Below are 7,635 nucleotides of genomic sequence, written 5' to 3' on the forward strand. Positions count from 1 at the left end.
AACAACTCAGACCGCATATTACCGAGAACGTAGGTCTGGTTGAGCAACAAAAAATGGTGATGATAAGATTAAACACTCAATTTTCAATTTTCAGTTAAAGGCATTTCATTATTGAATTCAGAGATGTCATTGTCTAGCTCAGTTTAGTTTAAATAGTATCTGTGCAATCAAATCGACGATAATCGCTAGAAATTAAGTGTCCCCAACTGAGCAAGCCAGAGGCAACAGCGGCAAGGAACCAAAACTCCCTCTGTGACAGAATGGAGAAAAAAAAAAACCTTGGGAGAAACCAGGCTCAGTCGGGGGGGCAGTTCTCCTCTGACCAGACGAAACCCGCAGTTCAAAAGTTTATATTTCTATTTTAATTTTGTTGCAATTTCTAACAATAGTAGTATTATGTAGTTAGGTATTTTATTATATTTTAGTTATTTTGTTATTTTTTTTAGTTTTACTGTATTCAATCGAGGTTTTCACTGGGGATATGTCTCTGGGGGTCATCTGGGTGTCCTGGTCTCTGCTGACGATCAGGGCTGTAGACATCATCTCTTGGTGCTGATCCACCATCTGACCGGATACAGACAGAGAAACAGAATAGGAAAGAAACAGACAAATATTAGCGTAGATGCCATTCTACTTACGATGTAACAAGTACATCGTGTGTTATGGGGAGTGTTCCCGGTTCCGGTTGATCTAATTAATGCAGACTAACAATCCTTTAATGGATTTTAATAATAGAAGCGTATTAGTGTGTTATGTGTAAACCAGGCTAAAGAGATGGGTCTTTAAATCTAGATTTAAACTGACAGAGTGTGTCTGCCTCCCGAACAGTGTTAGGTAGATTGTTCCAGAGTTTGGGTGCTAAATAGGAATAGGATCTGCCGCCCGCAGTCGATTTTGATATTCTAGGTATTATCAAACGGCCAGAATTTTGAGAACGCATTGGACGTGGAGGACTATAATGTGATAAGAGCTCGCTCAAGTACTGAGGAGCTAAACCATTCAGGGCTTTATAAGTAATTAACAAGAAATTACTTTTTAAAGTTTTCTTAATTTTAAAATCTATCCAATGTTTGATAGGGAGCCAGTGCAGTGTTGACAGAACCGGGCTAATATGGTCATATTTCCTGGTTCTAGTAAGGACTCTAGCTGCTGCATTTTGGACTAACTGTAGTTTGTTGATCAAGCGTGCAGAACAACCACCCAATAAAGCATTACAATAGTCTAACCTTGAGGTCATAAACGCATGAATTAACATTTCTGCATTTGACGTTGAGAGCATTGGTCGCAATTTAGAAATGCTTTTCAGATGAAAAAATGCAGTTTTACAGATGCTAGAAACATGGCTTTCAAATTAAAGATTGCTATCAAACAGCACACCTAGGTTCCTGACTGATGAAGAAGAATTGACAGAGCAGCCATCAAGTGTTAGATAATGTTTTAAGTTATTACATGTGGTGTTTTTAGGTACGATAATTAACACCTCTGTTTTTTCAGAATTTAGCAGTAAAAAATTACTCCGTTAGTTTCTCAATTCGGTGTGTTTCACCAGGCTGTGAAGAAATATAGAGCTGAGTATCATCAGCATAACAGTGAAAGCTAACACTATGTCTCCTGATAATATCTCCCAAGGGTAACATGTAAAGCGTGAAAAGTAACGGCCCTAGTACTGAGCCTTGAGGTACTCCATACTGCACTTGTGATCGATATGATACCTCTTCATTCACTGCTACGAACTGATGGCAGTCAGATAAGTACGATTTGAACCATGCTAAGGCGCTTCCACTAATGCCAACAAAGTTTTCTAGTCTATTCAAAAGAATGTTGTGGTCGATAGTGTCGAACGCAGCGCTAAGATCCAATAGAACTAATAAAGAGGTACAACCACGATCAGATGATAGAAGCAGGTCATTTATAACTCTAATGAGAGCAGTCTCAGTACTATGATACGATCTAAATCCTGACTGAAATTCCTCACAGATATCATTTTTCTCTAGGAAGGAATATAATTGTGAGGATACTACCTTTTCTAGTATCTTTGACAGAAAAGGAAGATTTGAGATCGGTCTGTAATTAACTAGATCTTTGGGGTCAAGTTGTGGTTTTTTTAATGAAGGTTTTGGGGACATATCCTAATGACAATGATGAATTAATAATAGCCAAAAGAGGATCTATGACTTCTGGAAGCAGCTCTTTTAGTAGTTTAGATGGAATCGGGTCTAACATACATGTTGTTGGTTTAGATGATTTAACAAGTTTATACAATTCTTCCTCTCCCACAGTAGAGAATGAATGGAATTGTTCCTCAGGGGATCTGAGATTATATTATATTTTATATCTGAGAAACGAATTATTATTGTTTAGCACGCTATTAAAATCTATTTGTGAACAGAGTATTAATAATAAACATGGTCTAAACATTCTTAGACGCGTAAGCATTCATCATGTTGTCGTTTGGGGAAAACCCAGCTAACTGTTAGTAGATCTGTTCAAGTTTATGTCACAATAACACGGTAACTAATGTAAAAAAGAAACATTACTTACTCATCTCCTCTGCTGGATGAAATCGTGTTCTTCTTTCGAGGGAAATCCTGCCTTTACTCAGCGCATCTTCTTCCAGAAACGAACAATAGCCGCGATGAAGGACCTCCTCTTTGTTTGTGTTGGGCGTTTGCACGCGCGCACTTACTACGTGGCTATTTACATATGAACAGCGCGAGCCGTGCGGGGGCGGGGTCACATTAGAGATAATGAGTCAGACGGGACAGACTGAACATCGTGTTGGTTTTATACGGATTACTTCATCACAGAATGTTTGTTTTCGATAAGACTTTCATTTCAAAGTAGACACTTCAAGCTTTCTATAGATATATTTCTCATGTCTCTGTGTGAAGTATTTGCTGAGTTACAGTTCATTTTAGTGACGCGTTTCTAAAACAGTTCATGGAGACGGAGAAGACAGAGAGCGCACCCTGTTTGTTTTCTTTATTCTTCAGAAGCACAAAGTTTAGTTGTTATTATGAGTGTATACAAATAAAAGTAGACCCCTTACAGATTCGAATGGTGTATTGCTCTTATCTGTACGATCAAAAACGACAGAGTAATTCAAGCTCATTTCGGCCTTATCAGGAAAATCTGCCTCAAAACGCATATATGCGTTTGTCGACCCCAGGGGGTTAACGTTACTGAGGTGATGTTAAGCAGCTGTAAGAACGTTAAATCTGAGGTTTAACTGTGTTTAGAGCGCTTTATGCATTCAACAGGAGCTGGCAGAGTAATTGTCAAGAAAAGAAGACACCATTTACGAATTTTTTTTTTTTTTTTTAAAGAGATTAAGATAAGACTAGGTGAAGATCTGACATCGCAGAATTCTTCAAGGATAACACGCCTTTTCTGCCAAACGAGGTAGGTTTAGACTTTAACGTTACTGGCACGCTGTCTGTGAACACACATGTCATGCACGGGCAGAGAATGCCGCTTTATTATTGTGGCGAGTGGGGCGGGGCCGAGAGCCGTGGGAACGGAGCGAGGCCGGTGGAGTTAATGATAATGAGCGACACCTGCACCACTCGCCGGTCTCGAGTCCCACGGAGGAGCTCCGGAAGGATAAAAGGAGGAGTGACGACAGTGGAAGACGAGAGAGGACCAGGCCTGGACTTTTATTTTGTATTTTATGTGCGGCAGTCGTCCGTGAGGGGCTGCCGCTTTACTTTTATGTTTGTTTATTTTATTAAAACTTTGTTTGAACGTTCGCCGGTTCCCACCTCCTTCTTCCCGATCTACGAACTGTGTTACATTGGTGCCGAAACCCGGGAGGAAGGAGGGACATGCTGTCAGAAGAGCCCTCGCCGCTGAGGGAGATCGCGGTGCTGACGAGGTCGGGCAGCACGAAGGAGCAAAGACCGCCAGTGGCTGCCCGAGGCGGTGGTGCTGGAGCAATGGAAGAACAGGTGGGACGGAAGGCTCGCTGCCGTGCTCCGGGGTCGAGGAGGGGTGGCTGCCGTCCAAGAGGGAGCGGAGGAGTCGGCGCCGTTCGCCAGGAGGCCGGAGGCTGCTGCCATCCGCCATGTTTGGGGAGGAGCAAGGAACGGGGGACTCGCTACCGGCTGCCCTCGACCGGAGGAGCCATCGCCGTCCGCCAGGAGGCGGAGGAGCAGAGCCGTCCACCAAAGAGGTCCAGTACCATCGCATAGCACCGCGAGTGAAAGCCTGGTTGAGGACCGAGCGGCAGTGTGTCTGGGAACCGGACCGAGAATTTTTTTTTTTTTTCCTCTCTTCCCTCTCTCGTCTCTGTCGCTCCTCATCCTTCCGTCTCCTTTTCTCTCGCCTCGTCTGTCCTTACCCCCAGGTACGCCGCGGCCGCCGTGATCGGCTCCCCCCAGAGAGGGGGGGGAGTAGAGCGCAGTCTCGGGAGTACCCCCCGGCCTGTGAGGGGCGATGGGGGTATGTGGCGAGTGGGGCGGGGCCGAGCCGTGGGAGCGGGCGAGGCCGGTGGAGTTAATGATAATGGCGACACCTGCACCACTCGCCGGTCTCGAGTCCCACGGAGGAGCTCTGGAAGGATAAAAGGAGGAGTGACGACAGTGGGACTCGAGACCGGCGAGTGGTGCAGGTGTCGCTCATTATCATTAACTCCACCGGCCTCGCCTGCTCCCACGGCTCTCGGCCCCGCCCCACTCGCCACAATTATTATTTATTTTTTATTTCAGACAGTAGCGCACCGAGTTCTCTCTCGCACTTACACGGACAAAAGCACACAAAATTATGTAAAAATGACCATTTTTGGCCAGATAATGTCCTTAAATATGTCATTAAATAAGTTAATGTCTTGACTGATGTAAAGAGTTGGGATGTGTCAGGTGTGAGTCATGTTTTAAAGGGACAGCAGTTCATGAGATTCATGGTGTTTCTTTTGTTTTCTTTTCTAATGACAGGTCTAATTTCTGCTGCTGTACTGTACACCCCAAGCACCCCCTGCATTCTTATCATGGGTTTGTATTCTGTTTTAGTTATTAACTGTTTTTATTTTATTTACCATTAGGCCTGTTCAGTACTGACAAAAAATTTGTCATTGAGTGCGTTTACATGGACCCTCTTAATGCGATTATAATGAGATTTTGGCGATATTGCGATTATGCTTTACCTCATGTAAACGCAATACTTCGATCTAAATAATACGATTAAGCTCATAATCGCAGCAAGCATAATCGTATTAACATAGGTGGCGTATGCCGATTTTAATCGGAATATACAGGCATGTAAACACCTTAATCGCAGTATTGCCGCTCTGACCAAAGTGCGCATGCGCTTGTGACATATATGAATAACGTGACACGCACCTGTAATAATACGGAGATTAGAAACGATGGAGGGGAAGAAAGCATCTCATTCTGAGGAAAACACAACAAGCTGCCAGCAGTCTCTGTGCAACATGATCTCACGGAATTCCGTGTAATGTTCACGGATTTAATTAACCCCGAATCTGTGGTGGCATCACGGAATCGCCGAAAATTCCGTGATGGACTCACAGAAAAAAATTCCGTGATGGGCTCACAGAAGTGATACCAATGTAAGTCAGTGACAGGCATCAGCCGTGCTCCACGCACGGAAACCAGTGAATCCGTGCATGGACCACGGCTGATGCCTTCTGTGAGCCCATCACGGAATTTTCGGCGATTCCGTGATGCCACCACAGATTCGGGGTTAATTAAGTCCGTGAACATTTCATGGAATTCTGTGAGATCAGGTTGCTCTGTTCCTTGCCCTCATCCAGAAAGGACGAACAGAACGCGACGGCAGCGTATAGGCAAACAAATTCCATCATATTTCTATCATGGCGCCGAAAAAGCGTGGAATACAGCGATACAAAATCATTATGCATTAGACGTAAATAGATTAAAACAGCGACCAGTAATACTGCTCTTTCTGAGTCCATTTGTGCTGTCCAGTGGGGTATGTGAATAATGGCAATGAAAAAATTAACCACAATTCTTAGCGAATAATAAGAATAATGGAAATTGCATGTAAACGGGAGTAAGAGCTTTGCTCTTGACATGTAAACATCAAAATGCGATTAAGTCCTTACTCTGATTATTGGAAATAATCGCAATATTTGTGCGCATGTAAACGCAGTCACTGAGTCATTTATTCAGTTGACTTCTGTTTGTGTAGGAAAGATTTAATCAATGTTTGGAGTGGTTTTCTGACTTCACCATGTGTTTTTTATAATTTCTTATTTGTTACTGGTGATTCCAGATTGCTGTCATTCAAGAAGTTATCATTTCCTCCCATTGTGGCTGAGCTACACATTCTCTTTGTTTTTTTTAAACACAAAACATCCAGAGGAGATGGCACCTACGCTGGAATCCATCCAAATGTAATGAATTTGTGTAATGAGACTGTGTATAAAGCATTTTATTGTGTTGCTGTGTAGTTGAAAATAATCAAAGGGTTAGTTCACCCAAAAATGAAAATTCTGTCATGAATCACTCACCCTCATGTCATTCCAAACCCATAAGACATTTGTTCATTTTTGCAACACAAATTAAGATATTTTTGATGAAATCTGAGCGCTTCCTGACCCTCCATAGACAGCAAGGGTCCTTACACGATCAAGGCACAGAAACGTAGTATAAGGACATCGTTAAAATGGTCCATGCGACATCAGTGGTTCAACTGTAATTTTACGAAGCTATGAGAATACTTCTTGTGCGCAAAGAAAACAAAAATAACTTTATTCAATGATTTCTTCTCTCCTGGGAGAGTCTGCTGCCATTAACGAGAGTACCACAATGCATGCGTGTGCGTTCATTTGCCAGTAAACAAAGTGCAGCGTCAGCACCACCGTGGGTCAGAGAGCTCTCGGGTTTCATCAGAAATATCTTAATTTTTGTTCTGAAGATGAACGAAGGTCTTACAGGTTTAGAACGACATGAGGGTGAATAATTAATGATAGAATTATCATTTTTGGGTGAACGATCTCTTTAAGTATATCGTAAAACATTGTTGACAAGATCACATGACAGATGAAATTGGAGACCACTGGAAATGCATGTTTAGCATTTTATAAACAATGTTTGAACTGGAAAGTATTTGGAATAGCAGCTGATAATTCAATCTCAACCTGTTCTGCATGTTACTCTGTACTTTACTTTCATTCATGTAGTTTCTTGTCATTTCCAGTCTTCCTGTGAAGAAATCCTGAACGAGGGTCAAAGGTTGAGATGATGGGACTATGCTTCCAAGACTTTGAGAATCCATGTACAATTTGAGCTTTTTTCAAATCTCAACATGGAACTTGGACTGAACATGCAGAAAAAAAGAAAAAAAAAAGTAGTTTCCATAAACTGGCACATGGCAAAAGCATACAAGTTTAGTTTAGAATAGTTGTATAGTATAGTTTCACATTGAAATGTGAGGCATGAGTGCATGAATCTTTGTTTTTTTTATTTTCAAATGCTGTACAAGAAAGTATTTTTTGCAGTACCATGTCAATTGTAGATGCAGATAATTTAGCATAAATTAGAGGTTAGTAATCTAACTTAAAGGGTTAGTTCACCCAAAATGTTATATGAAAAATCTTGTTCCAATCCTGTTAGACTTTTGTTCATTTTTGGAATACTAACGAAGATCCTTTTT

General features: G+C 42.0%; 1 long non-coding RNA gene across 1 annotated transcript; it reads left to right on the plus strand.

Moving 5' to 3' along the window:
• Nucleotides 1–3,255: 3,255 nt before the first annotated feature.
• LOC131524772 (uncharacterized) lies at nt 3,256–6,367 on the plus strand. The gene is made up of 3 exons (XR_009267070.1): nt 3,256–3,402; nt 4,932–4,988; nt 6,253–6,367. It is a non-coding gene; the product is annotated as an uncharacterized LOC131524772 (long non-coding RNA).
• Nucleotides 6,368–7,635: the final 1,268 nt, after the last annotated feature.

This window comes from Onychostoma macrolepis, chromosome 18, assembly GCF_012432095.1.
Source record: "Onychostoma macrolepis isolate SWU-2019 chromosome 18, ASM1243209v1, whole genome shotgun sequence".
NCBI classification, from domain to species: Eukaryota; Metazoa; Chordata; class Actinopteri; order Cypriniformes; family Cyprinidae; genus Onychostoma; species Onychostoma macrolepis.